The sequence below is a fragment of the Lolium perenne genome, chromosome 4 (assembly GCF_019359855.2).
Source record: "Lolium perenne isolate Kyuss_39 chromosome 4, Kyuss_2.0, whole genome shotgun sequence".
In the NCBI taxonomy this organism is placed as follows: domain Eukaryota; kingdom Viridiplantae; phylum Streptophyta; class Magnoliopsida; order Poales; family Poaceae; genus Lolium; species Lolium perenne.
The window spans coordinates 123,344,648-123,366,585 of record NC_067247.2 but is presented as its reverse complement, the minus strand read 5'-3'; the positions used below and the strand labels follow the sequence as shown (position 1 = coordinate 123,366,585).

Sequence of the window (21,938 nt, the reverse complement as noted above, 5' to 3'; positions counted from 1 at the left end):
CGTTGCGACAACCACCGTTTTCGTGTTTCTGTGTTTCTGCGGCGCTCCCTTCCAGAGAATATATAGGGATTTTTAGGTCAAAAGAAGTCGGTTGGTGTTGTGGGCATTACCCTTCAGGTATGACATTGCTATACGTGGTGCAGATTATGGTGGTGGACTAGCATAAGGACTCAACAAGTTAGACCCACACGTAATATCGACCTGGACTACAAAAAAGAGGACTCCAATACATATTCTACTAGAACTCTTGTAAACCCTAGCATGGCTGCATATATAAAGCCAGGCAGGGGCACCCCTTGAGGGCACCTAAGATCATACACGCGATACGCCTAGATATCGCAACCCGTAGATTAGAACTTGACTAGATACAATCCGCCTACAGTGGCACCTTGTACACATATATTCATATACTGGATTGCGGACGTAGCGATCCTCCACCGCGGAAATGTGAACCTGGATACGTTGTGCCTACTCTCGCTCCCAGAATCTCCATCGTCGCCTTCCATTAACCCTAAGCCTCTCATGGTGGACATTGCTAAGGAGCCACCTCGACAATTGGCGCCGTCTGTGAGAAGCACGGCGACTAAATTTTGTTATTTGGGAGGGATCCTCCATCTACTACAGCCAGCTAAACTGCATCTGGTCGAATAGTCTACTTCATCAACGATCAACTTCATCGTCCATGATTCCGCGAAATCGTATCGGAAGCTACGTGCGCTGATCGAAAGCTAGGTGCGCTCATCACCAATGTAGAGAGATTGATCCTCCCGTGACGTACATGAGATCAGATGAAGCCAAATCCGAAGAAGAAAAGGTAACGAAGGTATCAAATCAACTACCAAAGAGGTCAGTGGCAGGCGATTGAAAAATAAATCGAGTACTATCATCACGCGAAAAGCTAGTTCTCACCATGCATGAGTTGCAGAGTACATATGAAACATATGTCATGATTAATAGGGTGAATACACTAGTAAAAAAAGGCCTTCCATCCCAACCCATTAGTCCCCAAATACTTTGACCCGGGACTAATGGGGTCTTTAGTCCCGGTTCTGCTGGTGAACCGAGACTAATGCTCACCAACCGGGATTAAAGGGTTATGGTGGGCTGCCGGCCGGCGTCCCGGTTGGGGATTAAAGGTTTTTTCTGGTTTTTGGCTCCCCACGCACCTCCACCCCTCCCTCGTGGATCGCTTTTTTTAGCACTGTAAAATAGAAAATAAAATGATAGAAAATTCAAAAAATAAAATGTTTTCAGATTCTTGTATGTTATGCAACCTAGTATTAGGAAAAATTAACAAATTTAAATTTTCACTTTTTTTGTAAAAAAGTTTGAAAAATGGTAAAACCGCATTAACTTTTGCATACGATGTAAAAAAAACGTATATTATATCAAAATGATCGTGGGAAAAAGTTACATTCGAATTCACCCGGGTTTACCCGGTTAGCCAAATTTTAGATTCTCAAAATTCCAAATGAAAATACGAAAGGAGGAAGATTTTAGTTTTTGCTATAAATTCTGGATTATATATATATTTTATTTTTTAAAAAATTAAAATTAATAAATGCATCCTGCATAAAGATTAGTATTACTTTTACCTAATTTTTAGATTTTTAAATTTTTAGGTTTTAGGTTTGGCAAAAAAAATTATAAAAAATAAAAAATAATATAAATTAAAAAGTTAATGTTCATTTATTTATTCAAGATTATTATTACATCATTACTTTTGTTTATTAAAAGAATTATTTGAAATTCAAACAATAAAGAAATGTGACATGAACCAACATGTTAATATGATTGATATGATATTAGTATCACATACATGCACGCGAAACACTTGGATGCGGGACGGGATGGAACTCGGAAGTTAAGCGTGCTAGTGTTAGAGTAGTGGGAGGATGAGTGACCGAGCGGGAAGTTTGGTCACGAGTAAAGTAATTTGACTAGAGATAAATGTAGTTAGAGATAGAGACTAAACTATGCAAATAACTCAAATAATAGAAATTCTAAAAAATAGAAAAAAATGGAGTGGAAAAAAATTTGAATTTTTTTTTTGAAAAATTGAGATATTTTTGCCCCGACGCATAGAACCCGCGCGGACGGACCTTTATTTGATTACGAGTAAAATAATTTGACTAGAGATAAATGTAGTTAGAGATAGAGACTAAACTATGCAAATAACTGAAATAATAGAAATTCTAAAAAAATAGGAAAAAATTTGATTTTTTTTTTGAAAAATTGAGATATTTTCGCCCCGACGCACAGAACCCGCGCGGACGGACCTTTAGTCCCGGTTCGTAAGCAACCGGGACTAAAGGGGGGGCCTTTAGTCGCGACCCTTTAGTCCCGGTTGCACAACCGGGACTAAAGCCCGTTGTGAACCAGGACTAAAGGCCCTTTTTCTACTAGTGATAAGACATCTGGGCATTATTTTTTATGTACATGAGAATTAATGGCATATTTATTTACGTGTGAGGGATTCATCCATGAGCGGGCACTAGCCAGCGCGAACTCTCTATCCGACAGAAAAACCATCAGCTTCGCCCTTCGCCGCGGCCGTCAACAACTTCAACTACCGCGGAACAAGCTTCGACTAGTTCGCCGCGCATAGTCGCCACACTCGGGTGCTTGCCTGTCGCGGACTCAACACCACACACTTGCCACACACGGGTGCTCACCCAATCGCGGATCCGCCGCATCGACTACGTACACTTCATCGACTACCTCTGGCCAGTCGCCGTGCGACTACATCGGGTGCGTACCCTTCGCGGATCCGTCACTTCGTCTGTGTCCGCTGCACGACATGTTTTCGCATCGGCTCAAGAGTCAATTATTATTTATTTTCACCATCCCTTAAGGGCACCTAAGATCATACACGTGATACGCTTAGACATCGCAACATGCAGATTAGAACTAGACTATATACAATCTGCCTAGGACGACACCTTGTACACATATATTCATATACTGGATTGCTAGCAGGACGTAGCGATCCTCTATCGCGGGGACGTGAACATAGATACGTCATCCTATTCTCGCTCCCGGAATCTCCATCGTCGTCTTCCGTCAACCCTAAGCCCCTCATGGTGGGCATTGCCGATGAGCCACCTCGACAATTGGCGAAAGAATCAAGCGAATCAGACGATCGACGACGAAAAGAGGGCAGGGGGCACCCCTGCTGGGCGCATCACCTGGTTTCTTTTGGGCCTCAAGGCCCTCCAGGTTGCTTATCTTGATGAAACAATGACGTCCCCGAAATTCTATCTCAATTTGATTTTGTATAGGTCTCTAAAAGTGTAAAAAAGAATACACAAAACATGATTTCTTGTTCTATAGAGTTATAACCCAAATACAAAGGATCATTGGTAAATCCTCATAAATCAATATAAAACATGGAAATAACATTATATACGTTACAAATATGTGAAAATATGTGTTAATAAATTACAAAGTTTATGTATGTTTTTTACATGCATCATATATATCTATAGATAAAATTGTTAGTACCAATGTTTAGATTCTTAGATTAATTTATTAGTAGAAATGGTAGATTCTACAGATGAAATTGTTAGTACAAACGGTAGATTTTATAGATTAATTTTTTAGCACAAAAAAACTACCAAACAATTTATTTGGTAGATAAAAAATTTCAAAAAAAAATTAACATTGTGATTTAATATGTGATGAATATTTGTGAAATATGTAGTTAGAATGTGTAGTGTATTAGGAACATTCTTCATTTTACATAATGTTTTAGATTGTAGTAGCATTATTATTATAAGCTTGCAATTTTTATACACGGGATATGACACTACCAAGTTTTCCTGAATGATCAGGACACAGTTATTCGATGGGCTCACGTGTTTGGATCACATTGGTACAGGGTCATTTCAAGAATTCAGTGGTATAATTTACCATTCTTTGTCATGCATTGTTACTCTTTTTTATTGCATTTACAATTATTTTAGGTGTCCTTTTTGTGGGCAGAGTATCCCACACAACTTAAAGTTGCAGTTTAATGTCATAACAAGATAGTGTTACATTCCAGGCACTTAGAGCAAGTACAATAAGTTCTAGTTAGCTGAGTATAAGGATTAAAATAATATATTTGTTTCTAGTTGGAAGAGAGAGAAGAGAAGAGAGAGTGTAAGTAGTCTCTTATGCAAGAGCTGGCTCTAGCACGTGCTCCTAGGCAAGTTGTGTCAATGAAAGGTGGGCCATCCATTAAAAAAGTAGTACATTCTTATAGCCCACTATTGTACTTGCTGGCTAAAAGTTGACTATAGATGATATGACATCTTGCTTATAGCCAACAACCAACTACACTATTTAAGTTGCTCTTAGGTGGTCATACAACTTTGATGTGCAGAAACACCGATCAGAGACTCGCTTCAGAGGCGACGCATGGAAGTGTTTCATTAAGCGGAACTGTTGTGGGTATACTTCATGGATGTACCATCGACAGTGCCTAGATCCGGCAAGCCCGGGTGGCCCATAGACGGTGATGGTGGCGTATGGCCCATCGAGCGGCCCAGTTGTTGTAGATCAAGATGGATGAAGTCCAGCCCAGGAACAAGGAGCCGGATCCACCAACCGACTCTGGAAGTCGGATTCGGCCTAGCCCATAAGGGGTAGCCGGATCCAATACGACACATAAGGAAAGTTTGATCCTTAACATGCACGGCAATATAATATTCCGTAGTTAGGCATCTTGTATTCCGGCTAGGACTCTCCGTGTAAACCCTAGATCCGAGCGCCTTTATAAGCCGGATCCCGGAAACCCTAGAGGCACAACCACAACTCATTGTAACAACGCGAAAGCGCCCAGATAATTGCAGACAAGCAGCGGTAGGCTCTGTCATCGTGCAGGTGTTCCGAAGCTGGGTAAATGGCGTACCACCGTCCCGAGGACTCTCCGCCCGATGGCCCTTACTTCTTCTCCCCCTCGTGAGGATCCCTCCTCCGAGGTACCGTCGAATAGGCAACGACAGTTGGTGCCCACCGTGGGGCCAACGGCGTCTGGAGGCCGGAACCGGGAGGGTTCCACCATGGGAAGCTACGACGACTCCATGTCGGTGGGGCGTGTTCTTTACGCCGGGAACTTTCCGATCGTCCCTTAGGATGAGTGCTGGATTCCGGCTAAGACCGACCCCATCAAGCTCTCCATCGTCCCAATCGGCGGCATTCACATCTTCATCGGCGAGACCGTCGACTCCGACGGAAACACCCTGATAAGTCACGTTGACGCGACCGCCGCTGAGCAGGACGCAGTCGCGAAGATCCGATCTGAGACGCAGGAACTTCCTAAGGAAGATTCCGCCTTAGATCTGGAAATTTCAAATCCCACCCAATCCGCCCCTGAGCAGGAAATTACGGTGGAAGACCAATGCAGATCCGCCTGGGTCTCCTAGGTGTTAGAGAAGCAAAGGTGCCACTTCGTGCACTTCCTCGCACATACCGCAGGAACCGCCCCTCCTCAGGATGGAGCCGAACCAATGCAGGTTGAGGCTACCGGAGACAGCGATACTCCGGATCAGCAAGAGGTTTGATACGTCTCAAACGTATCTATAATTTCTTATGTTCCATGCTACTTTTATGATGATACTCACATGTTTTATACACACTTTATGTCATTATTATGCATTTTCCGGCACTAACCTATTGACGAGATGCCGAAGAGCCAGTTGCTGTTTTCTGCTGTTTTTGGTTTCAAAAATCCTACAAAGGAAATATTCTCGGAATTGGACGAAATCAACGCCCAGGGTCTTATTTTTCCACGAAGCTTCCAGAAGACCGAAGGGATTACGAAGTGGGGCGACGAGGCGCCGCCACACCAGGGCCGTGCGGCCAGGGCTGGGCCCGTGCCGCCCTGTTGTGTGGGGCCCTCGTGTCGCCCCTAAACCTACCCTTCCGCCTACTTAAAGCCTTCGTCGCGAAACCCCCTGTACCGAGAGCCACGATACGGAAAACCTTCCAGAGACGCAGCCACCGCCAATCCCATCTCGGGGGATTCAGGAGATCGCCTCTGGCACCCTGCCGGAGAGGGGAATCATCTCCCGGAGGACTCTTCATCGCCATGATCGCCTCCGGATCGATGTGTGAGTAGTTCACCCCTGGACTATGGGTCCATAGCAGTAGCTAGATGGTTGTCTTCTCCTCATTGTGCTATCATGTTAGATCTTGTGAGCTGCCTATCATGATCAAGATCATCTATTTGTAATGCTACATGTTGTGTTTGTTGGGATCCGATGAATATTGAATACTATGTCAAGTTGATTATCAATCTATCATATATGTTGTTTATGTTCTTGCATGCTCTCCGTTGCCAGTAGAGGCTCTGGCCAAGTTGATACTTGTAACTCCAAGAGGGAGTATTTATGCTCGATAGTGGGTTCATGCCTCCACTGAATCTGGGACAGTGACAGAAAGTTCTAAGGTTGTGGATGTGCTGTTGCCACTAGGGATAAAACATCGATGCTTTGTCTAAGGATATTTGTGTTGATTACATTACGCACCATACTTAATGCAATTGTCTATTGTTTGCAACTTAATACTGGAAGGGGTTCGGATGATAACCTGAAAGTGGACTTTTTAGGCATAGATGCATGCTGGATAGCGGTCTATGTACTTTGTCGTAATGCCCTGATTAAATCTCATAGTACTCATCATGATATATGTATGTGCATTGTTATGCCTTCTTTATTTGTCAATTGCCCAACTGTAATTCGTTCACCCAACATGCTATTTATCTTATGGGAGAGACACCACTAGTGAACTGTGGACCCCGGTCCATTCTTTACATCTGAAATACAATCTACTGCAATACTTGTTCTTTACTGTTCTTCGCAAACAAACATTATCTTCCACACTATACAATTAATCCTTTGTTTACAGCAAGCCGGTGAGATTGACAACCTCACTGTTACGTTGGGGTAAAGTACTTTGATTGTGTTGTGCAGGTTCCACGTTGGCGCCGGAATCCCTGGTGTTGCGCCGCACTACACTCCGTCACCAACGACCTTCACGTGATCCTTGACTCCTACTGGTTCGATAAACCTTGGTTTCTTACAGAGGGAAAACTTGCTACTGTACGCATCACACCTTCCTCTTGGGGTTCCCAACGGACGTGTGTCAATTGCACGCATCAAGCACTTTTTCTCGCGTCGTTGCCGGGGAGATCAAGACACGCTGCAAGGGGAGTCTCCCACTTCCAATCTCTTTACTTTGTTTTTGTCTTGCTTTACTTTACTTTACTTACTGCCTTGTTTGCTCTTATATCAAAAACACAAAAAATTAGTTGCTAGTTTTACTTTATTTACTGTCTTGTTCTCAATATTAAAAACACAAAAAAAAATTAGTTACTTGCATTTACTTTGTTTAGTTTGGTTTATTTACTACTGTTAAAATGAATACTCCTGAAAAAATTAAGTTGTGTGGCTTCACTAGCACAAATAATAATGATTTCCTATGCACACCTATTGCTCCACCTGCTACTACAGCAGAATTTTTTGAAATTAAACCTGCTTTACTAAATCTTGTCATGAGAGAGCAATTTTCTGGTGTTAGTTCTGATGATGCTGCTGCCCATCTTAATAATTTTGTTGAAATTTGTGAAATGCAAAAGTATAAGGATGTAGATGGTGATATTATAAAAATGAAATTGTTTCCTTTCTCCTTAAGAGGAAGAGCTAAAGATTGGTTGCTATCTTTGCCTAAGAATAGTATTGATTCATGGACTAAATGTAAGGATGCTTTTATTGGTAGATATTATCCTCCTGCTAAAATTATATCTTTGAGAAGTAGCATAATGAATTTTAAGCAATTAGATAATGAACATGTTGCTCAAGCATGGGAAAGAATGAAATCTTTGGTAAAGAATTGCCCTACCCATGGACTAACTACTTGGATGATCATCCAAACCTTCTATGCAGGATTAAATTTTTCTTCGCAGAACCTATTGGATTCAGCTGCTGGAGGTACCTTTATGTCCATTACTTTGGGGGCGGCAACAAATCTTATTGATGATATGATGATCAACTACTCTGAATGGCACACTGAAAGAGCTCCATAAGGTAAGAAGGTAAATTCTGTTGAAGAAACCTCCTTCTTGAGTGATAAGATTGATGTGATTATGTCTATGCTTGTGAATGGTAGATCTAATGTTGATCCAAATAATGTTCCTTTAGCTTCATTGGTTGCTCAAGAAGATAATGTTGATGTGAATTTCATTAAAAGTAATAATTTCAACAACAATGCTTATAGGAATAATTCTGGTAACAACTATAGGCCATATCCTTCTGCTAATAGTAATGGTTATGGTAATTCTTATGGTAATTCTAACAACAATAATAGGAGTGTACCCTCTGGTCTTGAATCCATGCTTAAAGAATTTATCAGTACACAAACTGCTTTCAATAAATATGTTGAAGAAAAGCTTGGTAAAATTGATATTCTTGCTTCTAAGGTTGATAGTCTTGTTGCTGATGTTGATCTTCTAAAATTGAAAGTTATGCCTAATAAGGATAATGATAATAAAATTGTCACTACAGCAAACGCCATACAAGTTCGAATTAATGAAAATATTAGATTGATGGTTGAATTGCATGCTAGGTGGGAAAGAGAAGAAAACGAAAAACTTGCTAAAGAGAATAATGTAGCTAAAGTTTGGACTATTACCACCACTAGTAATGATAATGCTTCACATGTTGCTACACCTTCTACTATCAATGGTAAAATAATTGGTGTTGGCAATGTTTCTACTCCTAGTGCAAAGCGTACAAAATTGCTTGAAACTGCTAAAACTGCTGAAACTATTTGTGATAAAACTGCTGAAATTTTTTAAAATATTGGGGACAATGATCCCATTGTTGTAGATCATAATGGTTTAGATTTTGATGATTGTCACATCTCTGAAGTTATAAAGTTCTTACAAAAACTTGCTAGAAGTCCCAATGCTAGTGCTATAAATTTGGCCTTTACAAAACATATTACAAATGCTCTCATAAAAGCTAGAGAAGAGAAACTAAAACTTGAAACTTCTATTCCTAGGAAGTTAGAAGATGGTTGGGAGCCCATCATTAAGATGAGGGTCAATGATTTTGATTGTAATGCTTTATGTGATCTTGGTGCAAGTATTTCTGTTATGCCTAAGAAAATCTATGATATGCTTGACTTGCCACCATTGAAAAATTGTTATTTGGATGTTAATCTTGCTGATAATGCTATAAAGAAACCTTTGGGGAGGATTGATAATGTTCGTATTATGGTTAACAATAACCTTGTCCCCGTTGATTTTGTTGTCTTGGATATTGAATGCAATGCATCTTGTCCCATTATATTGGGAAGACCTTTTCTTCGAACTGTTGGTGCTACCATTGATATGAAGGAAGGTAATATTAAATATCAATTTTCTCTCAAGAAAGGTATGGAACACTTCCCTAGAAAGAGAATGAAGTTACCTTATGATTCTATTATTAGAACAAATTATGATGTTGATGCTTCATCTCTTGATGTTACTTGATTTACACTTTCTGCGCCTAGCTGAAAGGCGTTAAAAAAAAGCACTTCTTGGGAGATAACCCATGTATGTTTTTACTACAGCACTTTTGTTTTATATTTGAGTCTTGGAAGTTGTTACTACTGTAGCAACCTCTCCTTATCTTTATTTTATTGAATTGTTGTGCCAAGTAAAGTCTTTGATAGTAATGTTGATACTAGATTTGGATTACTGCGCAGAAACATATTTCTTACTGTCACGAAATTGAGCAGCCCCGTCTGTATATAACTCATAAAATTCTGCCAATTTACGTGCGTGATCCTCAGATATGTACGCAACTTTCATTCAATTTGAGCATTTTCATCTGAGCAAGTTAAGTGCCCCAGAAAAATTCGTCTTTACGGACTGTTCTGTTTTGACAGATTCTGCCTTTTATTTCGCATTGCCTGTTTTGCTATGTTTGATGGATTTCTTTGTTCCATTAACTTTCAGTAGCTTTGTGCAATGTCCAGAAGTGTTAAGAATGATTATGTCACCTCTGAATATATGAATTTTTAATTATGCACTAACCCTCTAATGAGTTTGTTTCGAGTTTGGTGTGGAGGAAGTTTTCAAGGGTCAAGAGAGGAGGATGATACAATATGATCAAGAAGAGTGAAAAGTCTAAGCTTGGGAATGCCCCCGTGGTTCATCCCTGCATATTTCAAGAAGACTCAAGCATCTAAGCTTGGGGATACCCAAGGCATCACCTTCTTCATCGACAACTTATCAGGTCACCTCTAGTGAAACTATATTTTTATTCAGTCACATCTTATGTGCTTTACTTGGAGCGTCTGTTTGCTTTTATTTTTGTTTTTGTTTGAATAAAATCGGATCCTAGCATTCTTTGTATGGGAGAGAGACACGCTCCGCTGTTGCATATGAACACATGTGTTCTTAGTGCTACTTTTAATGTTCATAGCGAATGTTGAACTACTTCGTTCATTGTTATATGGTTGGAAACGGAAAATACTTCATGTGGTAATTGGTATAATGTCTTGAATAATTTGATACTTGGCAATTGTTATGCTCATATGGATCATGTTTAAGCTCTTGCATCATGTACTTTGCACCTATTAATGAAGAACTACATAGAGCTTGTTAAAATTTGGTTTGCATGATTGGTCTCTCTAGAGTCTAGATATTTTTCTAGTTAAGGTGTTTGAACAACAAGGAGACGATGTAAAGTCTTATAATGCTTACAATATGTTCATATGTGAGTCTTGCTACACCGTTTTATACTTGAGTTTGCTTCAAACAACCTTGCTAGCCTAAGCCTTGTATTGAGAGGAATTCTTCTCGTGCATCCAAATCCTTGAGCCAAAATCCATGCCATTTGTGTCCACCATACCTACCTACCACATGGTATTTCTCTGCCATTCCAAAGTACATTACTTGAGTGCTACCTTTAAAATTCTATTCTTTGCCTTTACAATACATAGCTCATGGGAAAATAGCCTTAAAAACTATTGTGGTGAAGAATATGTACTTATGTATCTTATTTCTTAATAAGTTGCTTGTTGAGCGGTAACCATGTTTCTGGGGACGCCATCAACTTTTACCTTTGTTGAATATCATGTGAGTTGCTATGCATGTTCGTATTGTCTGAAGTAAGGGCGATTTTCATGATCAAATGGTTTGAGTATGCATATTGTTAGAGAAGAACATTGGGCCGCTAACTAAAGCCATGAATCATGGTGGAAGTTTCAGTTTGGACACAAATCCTCAATCTCTTATGAGAATATTATCTGTTGTTAAATGCTTATGCATTAAAGAGGAGTCCATTATCTATTGTCTATGTTGTCCCGGTATGGATGTCTAAGTTGAGAATAATCAAAAGCGAGAAATCCAATGCGAACTTTCTCCTTAGACCTCTGTACAAAGTGCATAGAGGTACCCCTTTGTGACACTTGGTTGAAACATATGTTATGCAATGATAATCCGTGTTAATCCAAGCTAATTAGGACAAGGTGCGAGCACTATTAGTATTCTATGCATGAGGCTTGCAACTTATAGGATGTCTTATACATAACACATATGATTTATTACTACCGTTGACAAAATTGTTTCTATGTTTTCAAAATGAAAAGCTCTAGCACAAAAATAGTAATCCATGCTTCCCTCTGCGAAGGGCCATTCTTCTACTTTATGTTGAGTCAGTTTACCTATTCTTTCTATCTTAGAAGCAAACAATTGTGTAAACTGTGTGCATTGATTATTACATGTTTACCTATTGCACTTGTTATATTAATTTGTGTTGACAATTATCCATGCGATATACATGTTGAAGTTGAAAGCAACCGCTGAAACTTATATCTTCCTTTATGTTGCTTCAAAGCTTTCTACTAAGAATTTATTGCTTTATGAGTAACTCTTATGCAAGTCTTATTGATGCTTGTCTTGAAAGTATTATTCATGAAAAGTCTTTGCTATATGATTCAGTTGTTTACTCATTGTCTTCACCATTGCTTCGAATCGCTGCATTCATCTCATATGATTTACAATAGTATTGATCAAGATTATGATAGCATGTCACTTCAGAAATTATCCTTGTTATCGTTTACCTACTCGAGGGCGAGTAGGAACTAAGCTTGGGGATGCTTGATACGTCTCAAACGTATCTATAATTTCTTATGTTCCATGCTACTTTTATGATGATACTCACATGTTTTATACACACTTTATGTCATTATTATGCATTTTCCGGCACTAACCTATTGACGAGATGCCGAAGAGCCAGTTGCTGTTTTCTGCTGTTTTTGGTTTCAGAAATCCTACAAAGGAAATATTCTCGGAATTGGACGAAATCAACGCACAGGGTCTTATTTTTCCACGAAGCTTCCAGAAGACCGAAGGGATTACGAAGCGGGGCGACGAGGCGCCGCCACACCAGGGCCGCGTGGCCAGGGCTGGGCCCGCGCCGCCCTGTTGTGTGGGGCCCTCGTGTCGCCCCTAAACCTACCCTTCCGCCTACTTAAAGCCTTCGTCGCGAAACCCCTGTACCGAGAGCCACGATACGGAAAACCTTCCAGAGACGCAGCCGCCGCCAATCCCATCTCGGGGATTCAGAGATCGCTCCCGCACCGCCGAGAGGGGAATCATCTCCCGGAGGACTCTTCATCGCCATGATCGCCTCCGGATCGATGTGTGAGTAGTTCACCCCTGGACTATGGGTCCATAGCAGTAGCTAGATGGTTGTCTTCTCCTCATTATGCTATCATGTTAGATCTTGTGAGCTGCCTATCATGATCAAGATCATCTATTTGTAATGCTACATGTTGTGTTTGTTGGGATCCGATGAATATTGAATACTATGTCAAGTTGATTATCAATCTATCATATATGTTGTTTATGTTCTTGCATGCTCTCCGTTGCTAGTAGAGGCTCTGGCCAAGTTTATACTTGTAACTCCAAGAGGGAGTATTTATGCTCGATAGTGGGTTCATGCCTCCATTGAATCTGGGACAGTGACAGAAAGTTCTAAGGTTGTGGATGTGATGTTGCCACTAGGGATAAAACATCGATGCTTTGTCTAAGGATATTTGTGTTTATTACATTACGCACCATACTTAATGCAATTGTCTGTTGTTTGCAACTTAATACTGGAAGGGGTTCGGATGATAACCTGAAAGTGGACTTTTTAGGCATAGATGCATGCTGGATAGCGGTCTATGTACTTTGTCGTAGTGCCCTGATTAAATCTCATAGTACTCATCATGATATATGTATGTGCATTGTTATGCCTTCTTTATTTGTCAATTGCCCAACTGTAATTCGTTCACCCAACATGCTATTTATCTTATGGGAGAGACACCACTAGTGAACTGTGGACCCCGGTCCATTCTTTACATCTGAAATACAATTTACTGCAATACTTGTTCTTTACTGTTCTTCGCAAACAAACATCATCTTCCACACTATACAATTAATCCTTTGTTTACAGCAAGCCGGTGAGATTGACAACCTCACTGTTACGTTGGGGCAAAGTACTTTGATTGTGTTGTGCAGGTTCCACGTTGGCGCCGGAATCCCTGGTGTTGCGCCGCACTACACTCCGTCACCAACGACCTTCACGTGATCCTTGACTCCTACTGGTTCGATAAACCTTGGTTTCTTACAGAGGGAAAACTTGCTACTGTACGCATCACACCTTCCTCTTGGGGCTCCCAACGGACGTGTGTTAATTGCACGCATCAAGGTTGCCAGAGACAACAACGCTCCGGATCAACAAGAGGAAACCAGAGATAAAGAAGAATCAATTCTTGGCAACTTAAGCCCAATCTCTGACCATGCTTCCACTATGGACACAAAAGAGTACAACCGCGCCATGAAGGAGTTGGAGGACGAGGAGAAAGCTGAAGCAGAATCCGCCCCGCCAAAGGAGGTACTGGTGACCTTAACTGGGCTGGAGCAAGGAACTGATGAAAAAGCAACTCCCTCCGATCCCAAAAAAGCAGGCCCGTCCAATTCAGAGACTCCGCAACGGGTGCGCTATCGCATCGTGCCAGATCCTGGAGAAGGACGTGTCCTCAAACACGGAGAAGATCTATCCATAGAAGAGCTCGCCAGGCAGGCAGGCCGGGGTGCTATTGCAAACTCGGAGATCCTGACCAACCCAATAACTCCAGAGGATGCCGCAGACCCGGAAGCTCTAGAAGCCACAAGGAAGGAACTGCTGGCAACCGCTGAGAGATTTGCCAACACCGCAGTAACAATGCTGGAGGAAAGGCAAGATGCAGAGGAGGTGATGAATAAATTCCTAGAAAGAGAGTGCCAAGCTGTAGAATACCTGGAGGAGGCCAAAAAACTCCGAGCACGATGAGAAACCATCATAGAGGATGCTGGCAAGGAAGCAGATAGGATCCGTCGGGAAGCCATTGGCCCCCGCAAGATCAACTTTGCGACCCTCACCAATCAACATCCGCTCACAACTCCAAATGACAATATGAAGAAGGATGCGGAGATCCTGGCCAAAAACGATGAGGAAATCGACATCGCCCATCTCCGCACACTCGTAGCTTCAACAATGAAGCAACAGAGTAAGGCAGACATTTCGCGCAGGTTGGAATCCAACCCGGAACTATGTATATCCACCGAGTAGAAGAACGCCTCCGGAAGACAACATCGTGATGATGAATCACGCACCGGATCCACGGAGCGCAGAACAAGGACCAGAGAACATCCAAATCCGATCCCCATACCCTCGAAAACACCTCCGACGGACCCAAACAAGAGAAAGGATCTGATGTTCACTGGAAGGGACAAGTACGGAACTCGTCACCGCTGCCCCGAACCCCGTATCCTCCTCCGCCGCCTCGCCGACGCAGTCCAGTCGGAAACAGCAAACCCCATGGGCCTGGTGGAATTAACATCCGCGACAACATGGCGCCTCCGAGGAATCGAAATAAGGAACGCACGCTGGAGCCGCGTCGGAATCGGAACAAAGAATGCGAGCCTGAGCCACGCAGAAGCCGGAATGAGGGAGGCGACCGCCACCACGACGAAGGTAGCCACCGAAGCCGGAGTCAGCAGCCGGAAGGGCGCAGAGAATCTGAAGGCGGAAGCAAAAGTTCTCATCGACCACCTCGCAGATCTCCCTCTCCACCACCTAGTGGAGTAGGTGAAGGCGGAGATCGCGCTCCCGCTCAAAATCCCCCGCCCGCAACGGCCCGCGCGACGCACGGGAACGTCTCAACGTGTATAGATCTGAATACATTGGCCCAAAGTGCTTCGGCAGGATGATCGAGAGGAACCAAAACCAAAAGGCTTGAGTCTCAAACTACCTGAAAATCTGAAGCATTACGATGATAGTCAAAGGCCCGATACCTTGATCAAGGACTTTTTTAACGCAGTCAGCTTTGCCGAAGGGACCCCCAATGTAGCATGCCGCATGCTTCAGTTGTACCTTGTTGGCCCAACCCGTACCTGGCTCAGTGACTTTTCGGAGAACACCATATTTTTCTGGTTTGACCTAAAGATCGCTTTCAAAAAACACTTCATGGGCATCTACAAGAGACCTGCCACAACAAGCGACCTGCAGGTATGTATCCAGAAGAAGAATGAAACCTCTCGAGCTTTTCTCACTCGGTGGTTAGCAACAAGAAACGAGTGTGAGAACGTAGATAACCGTACAATTATGCACGCCTTCATAAATGGTTTGCAGCGAGGAGGGCTGCTCCGGCACAAGCTAACTTGCCTGATCAACAAGAACAATTTGACCTTAGATGACATGATCGGCATCGCCAGCACTCGCACCGCCGCTGACGACGACGCATGTGGAGAGCTCACAGCCACATCCGTACATCCGCATCAGCAAAAGAAGAACCGTGATAACGGCGACAACAGCAACAACAAGCGGAAGAACCCCTGTGACGACCAAAAAAGCGGCGTTCCAACACGAAGGTCAAGGAGGCGGAAGAGGCCGCGGCCGTGGAGGCGGAGCCGACAGGGGCCAGCAACGCGCTGACAAGGTCACCGTCGCTGGATTCTGCGCTCCCCAAACTTACGAAGAGTACATGGACATACCATGTCTAGCCCATATTGATCCGGCTACTGGCAAGTCCTCACACACCAATCGCAACTGCAAGTGGGTCAATGATTTGAAGACTGATCCGGAAGAAGGATACAAGCGCGCTTGAAAGCACCGACCGCGCGGCAAAGGAGGCAAAATCAAGAACAAGGAAAAAGACGAGAACAGTTCCGAGGCAAAGGTAAAAACAATTTCAATGGAGGCGAAATGTTATGTTATTTTTTTTCTTCTCACTCAGAAGATCGGTCGCTTGGTATGAACGAATTTGTCACGCGTGCCCGACCTGGCCGCTGCTAAGGAGCGTGTAAACGACAGGACGAAGTCACAGGGACCTTGCTGTGGCTCGGCCAACATCGAAATGGAGCTGCCGCAATGGCGGTTCATGAGGGAGAGAGAGGGGGCTAGGCACGTGAGAGGAGAGCCTGACCCTTTCAGATCGAGTTCCAATTGTACTTTGGATCCCTTTCAGATTCCCGTAGCTTCGTTGTTGTGAACGCACTTCACTCCTGTTGCAGCTTATCACAAGCACGTCAATGTAATCCAACAATTTCCTTTTTCTGTTCACCACCTTTATGTTCCTCTTCCTCGGTTCATTGCAATGATACTTAAAAATTATTGACTAGCGGGAGACAATAAACAACCAACTTCAAGTACCTAGGCCTCCCTGTCAGCGACAAGCCCCTCTCAGTTGCGGACTGGAATTTCCTCACTGAGAAGGTTGGCCACAGGGTCGAGCCCTGGGAAGGGTTTTTTCTCGCCCCCGCGGGGAGGCTCGAGCTCACCAACTCTTGCCTCTCCAGCTTGCCGTTGTTTGCAATGGGGCTTTACCTCCTGCACGACGCGACGCATGGGACCATGAACCGACACCATTCCCGCTTCTTTTGGGAAGGAGTGGGCCCCAAGCGCAAGTACCACATGGTAGACTGGGCTACGGTGTGCAAGCCAAAGGCGTTTGGAGGATTGGGAATCCTCAACACTAAATTCATGAATATAGCTCTTATGCTCAAATGAATCTGGAAGATCTACCAAAACAGCGAGGGGCTGTGGGCAGACCTGCTGAGGGCCAAATACCTGGGTAACCATGACTTGTTCTCCCCAACGGTTCCCACTAAGGGATCGTAGTTCTGGAATGCCATTCAGAAGATCAAATGGTATTTCAAGATGAGAGCCAAGCACCAGGTGCGCAATGGGAAGCGTACCTATTTTTGGCTCGACTGGTGGACGGGCACGGGGCCCTTGCGTCTGACTTTTCCTCGCCTTTTCGCGTGTTGCGACAACCACTTCGCCACGGTGGAAGGAGTTCGCGACAACAATGGCTGGCATATCAGATTCAGACGCTCCTTCGGCCTCGCTGAGACGGTGGAATGGGAGAACCTGTGCAGGATCTTCGACCTCACTCCCATCTCTACGGGTGAGTACGATGTCCGCTGGTCGCTGGAGGCTTCCGGGGAATACTCCACTAACTCCATGTACTGTAGGCTGTCCCAGGGCGGGGCAATCGCCCACTTCAAGGAGGTCTAGCGCACCAGGGTACCGCCAAAGATCCGCGTCTTCCTCTGGCAGCTCATTAGAGGTAGGCTACCAGCGGGGGATCAGCTGGTCAAGAGGCGGGGGCCCTCCGACGGCAGTTGTGCCCTCTGTGGGGAATGGGAAACATGCGATCACATCTTCTTCAACTGCCATCTTGCAAAATTCATGTGGGCTAGAATTAGGGAACTCCTGCACTGCTCCTGGAACCCGGCAGGGGCCGCGGATTTAGGAGGCTTCAGCGGCGGCTACGTGTAGCGACCCGAAAAAAAAATCCCCATATTAGATTTGTTTGCTCTTTTTTATTTTTGCATAATCATGGCATCAATCACCTTGCATGTTTTAATAAAAGCCTCAAGGAATTTTTTTTTATTTGAATCCCCTTTTTCCTTATCTTATTTCAATAATAATAAAACCAAAATATTATTATTTTGGATATGTTCAAGAACTAATTTCAAATCTACTACAAATATTTTTCAAAACATTCCAAACTTGTTTAAAACCTTTTTCCTCTCTTCTCTATGTTTTATTCTAAAAATTCAGCAAGAAGAAGGAAAGTTTGGAAGTACAGCATGAAGAAACAGGGGAGAAAGAAAGAAGCAGTAGCCCAGCTCGTTCTAGTGCTCTGTTTGGCGTCTTCATCCTCCAGCTCACGCGAGATGCATGTGTGTCATCCTCCACCACTCCACATGCGTCCCTCCTCCTTTAATTCCAGCTGAGGCTTCCCCTGCAAACCCTAGCTCACACTTCCGCATCTCCGCCGCCACTTTCTTTCCCCCTTGGTTCTGCCTCCCTTCCATGGAAATTCAGACAACACCGAGAGCACCACCGCGGCAGTGCACCGTCGCGCCGTCGTACCAGAGCATCTGTCGCCAAGACGAGACCACCATGAGCTGCGCCTCGTCGCCCTCGTCATCGTCCCCAAAGGAATCGAGTTGTTTCCGCTCCAATTGACGTGAAGGTCGCCGTCTTTATCTCCGGTCGCCGCGCTCCGGCGAAGTTTCCGGCCGCCTCCGACCTCGTCCGCCCCAGCCGAGGTGTTCATCAGCTTCCTGGTGAGCTAGTGCACCTATTCCCCCACTTCCTCGTCTCTTTCCATCACTGCACGCCTTCGCCTATTTCTGACGGAAAATTCTTGTCGCCGTTTTTCTGCTACTTCGTGGCTGCTGCGCCGTCGCCGTTCCTCGCCGCCACCTGCCGCGCTAACCACGGGTGCGGAAACCCCATGGCCTCAGGTTCCTCTTCACCATCGATCCGCTGGGTGAGCATCTCCTCCGAAACCTCTGTCCCCGCGCTGGAGTTAATTCAGTTTTCCACATTTCTGATATCTATCACCAGACGATGCTGGCCCAGATAAACTCCTTTTTGATCCAATTCCTACGGTTCCAAGATCAATCTCAGTGGAGACGTGCGTCTATTTCTTTTCGTTGTACATGTTCAGTTACAGTTGACACCAGCTATTTTTCTTCAGTTCAGATAACGGGGGCTCTACCTTGTTCTCTGCTTATTTTGGAAAACCATCGATCAACTCCACTACCTAGCCACACGATCCAAGCAGTAGCTATTTTGGCTGGATCTCTTCTTTTCGTTTCTGGTCAGTCGAGATCAGCACCCAGCACCAGCAGCAGTCCGGCTGCCCTTTTTGTTTTGGTGTTACCTGTTTTGATTCAGCAGTCCTGCAGGTCGACAACAACAGGCCGACCATGCGTGCCTTTGTTTTTTCCCTGGTCAGGTCATCAATCCTCAGCTAGCTGAATTCCTAATCACCCGTATACACAAGCCACTAGCCTCACTTCCCTTCACGTGTTTGTTTAAAATCCATCTAGCATGTCCATCTTGCCTCTATCCACGATCCATCTGCTATTCGCTTCAGTTTTGACAGACAAACAAATCATCACCTCCCAGTTTCCCTCCTGTCTTTTCTGTTTCTTCTATTTCAACTACAAAATATGGTTATTTTATATCTTCTAATCTATAGCTCCAAATTAAATGTGTTATATATGAAAATTGATCAGAAAAATGTGAGGAACATGATTATGCCATCCATATGCTTGTTTGCATCTCGCATCATGTCGCGCGTTGATAGTCGTGCATGTTCACCTAACATATATGCGGAGTATTTCGGAACACCGACTAGGTTTCCCCGCTCCGTTTAATATTGAAGTAGCTCACCCTTGCCATGTCGTGCCATGCTAACCAACACTTAAATTTGCCGGTATAAATGCAACTCCAACCCTAATTTGTTTGTCCGGGATTCCGATCCCGCTTAATTGGATAAGTTGCATCGCATCATATTTGCCATGTCATGCATGCCTGCATCTTGCTCATGCTGGTTCTTATTCCGTAGTAGTAAGACTTGCATATGTTGTGTGTCCAGCATTTGCTTCTTCCCGGATAGGATCGCGAAGTGGTGATGTGAGATACGCCAAGTTCTCCGGTTGTTCCTTCGACAAGCTTTAACAGGCAAGCATTTTCCCTTATACTTCTGCCCCTGCAGAAGTCGCTTACCTATTTTATTTTGCCTTCTCCCTCATGCTATCCTTAAGTTGCGTTCTTGTCACGTGTCCTTTCCACTGGTTACCTCAAGCAGCCCATATTGCCTCCACCAACCACCTACAGCTATTGTTTGGTTATCGGGTCTGCCTTGCGAGTCATAGTGCATGCTAGTGCTGTTTTATCTTGTTACCGTTATCGCCATCTTATCGGGTTATCTGTTGGGGAATCATGACACATGGTCTATGGATATATTGTTGGAGATAATCATGCTTTACTTATTGTTAACAATTAAAATGATAAGCTGAGGCATCTGTGAACCCCTTTGCGAAAGCATCGGAACTTTGACTCACTAATGTCCCCTAGGACCCGAGTTCCTATTACCTGTTCCGAGACTGAGCGCTCTAACCACACGTGGGTATGCTTATGGGTCTCCCATTGACCACTGCCGGAATCTATAGCTTTGTCCAGTGGCCACAACTAGTTTACAATGTTTTACCATTTGATTTTGCGTGCATGCCAGCTTGTTACTTATTTACTTTGGGAAGCCCCTGGGTGCCTTGTATCCCTTGTTTCTGGTATGCACGTATAGGTGCGGCACGTGCGTTTATCGCATGCTGAAGCGGGTCATTCGCCCCAGTGTGTGTTTTGACCCTCTGAAGCCGTCCTCGCAATAGCTAAGTCCGCTTCGGAGATACGGCCGGACTTCGATACGGGTTCAACTTGGTTAGGTGGCTTCCTGGACATTGTTGTCGTGAAGGAGAGTGCGAGCCGTGATATCCACCTGTCGTAAGTGGGTCGAGCGGTGCGTGTGGGTACATTTGGGCAACCCCTGCAGGGTGTACATCTTATCGATAAGCCGTGTCCGCGGTTATGGACGACTTGGAGCTGTATGACTCGACCATAGACAACTTACACCTGTTGCTTCAATCATAATAACTTGAGTAGTAAGTTAGCATAACTTAAATAATAAATGGTTAAAACTGTGCCTTTGCCAGTACTTCTTGGCGAAGGGGGAACGCATCGGCTGTGTTATGTTTGCAGAGTATAGAACTGTTAGTTTGTGCGCTCTCTCCCCTTCTCTCATAGACGAATGCTGTAGAGTGTCTCTATAGGTTTTTAGTGCTTGCGCGCTGCCGCTTAACCCCACCATATTGCCTATGACGTTCCTCTTGCGTCCTCTAAGTCCCCTGCGTGCCTCAAGTACAAATGACGACTGGTTGACGAATGCTTATACGTCTTGAAGTCTTGTTAAGTACGAACCCGTACTTATTGCTGCTTCTACGGGACATAACCGGGCAGGTATGAAGATCGGTACGATGAAGAACGACGCTAGCAAGGTTACCCTTCCGGCTTGGCCTGGGCAGGGTTATGGACGCCATCGCTTATCTTCAGGACTCTTAGTCCAATTTGTATCTTGTCCGTACTCGGACGTATTTGATCTTCTGTATGATTTGGATCTTTGTATGTATCTATTTGTATCTTGACTCGTTGGAGTTGTTGTTGTAATATATCTGTATCTTGTGGGCTCTATTGTAATCATGTTGTAATGTTACTGCTCGTGATTGATTCCACCCGCATCGCGTGCATGCTTCGGCGTATACGAGGCGCTTGGTGGTGCGTCTCCTAAAATCGATATCGTTCGGATTTCGGCGGATTCGCTGGGATCCTCATGGTACCGGTTTTGGGGCCTCACACTACGCGACGACGATGGAGGATGATCAGCGCCTGGTACACCCGTACCAAGCATCCTTCACATGCCAACGCTTTGACTCCGTGTAGTCTTCTTTCCATTCTCAGACTAGTTGGTACTTGTGGTTTAAGGCATCAGACATTTCGTATGGGGTGTGAGTTTGT

The 21,938-nt window shown here is 44.1% G+C and overlaps 1 long non-coding RNA gene across 1 annotated transcript; it reads left to right on the top strand.

Annotated features, from left to right (window-relative positions):
* Positions 1–18,064: 18,064 nt before the first annotated feature.
* LOC139830518 (uncharacterized) lies at positions 18,065–21,620 on the top strand. The gene is made up of 3 exons (XR_011742775.1): positions 18,065–18,849; positions 19,966–20,051; positions 21,384–21,620. It is a non-coding gene; the product is annotated as an uncharacterized lncRNA (long non-coding RNA).
* The last annotated feature ends 318 nt before the right edge of the window (positions 21,621–21,938 follow it).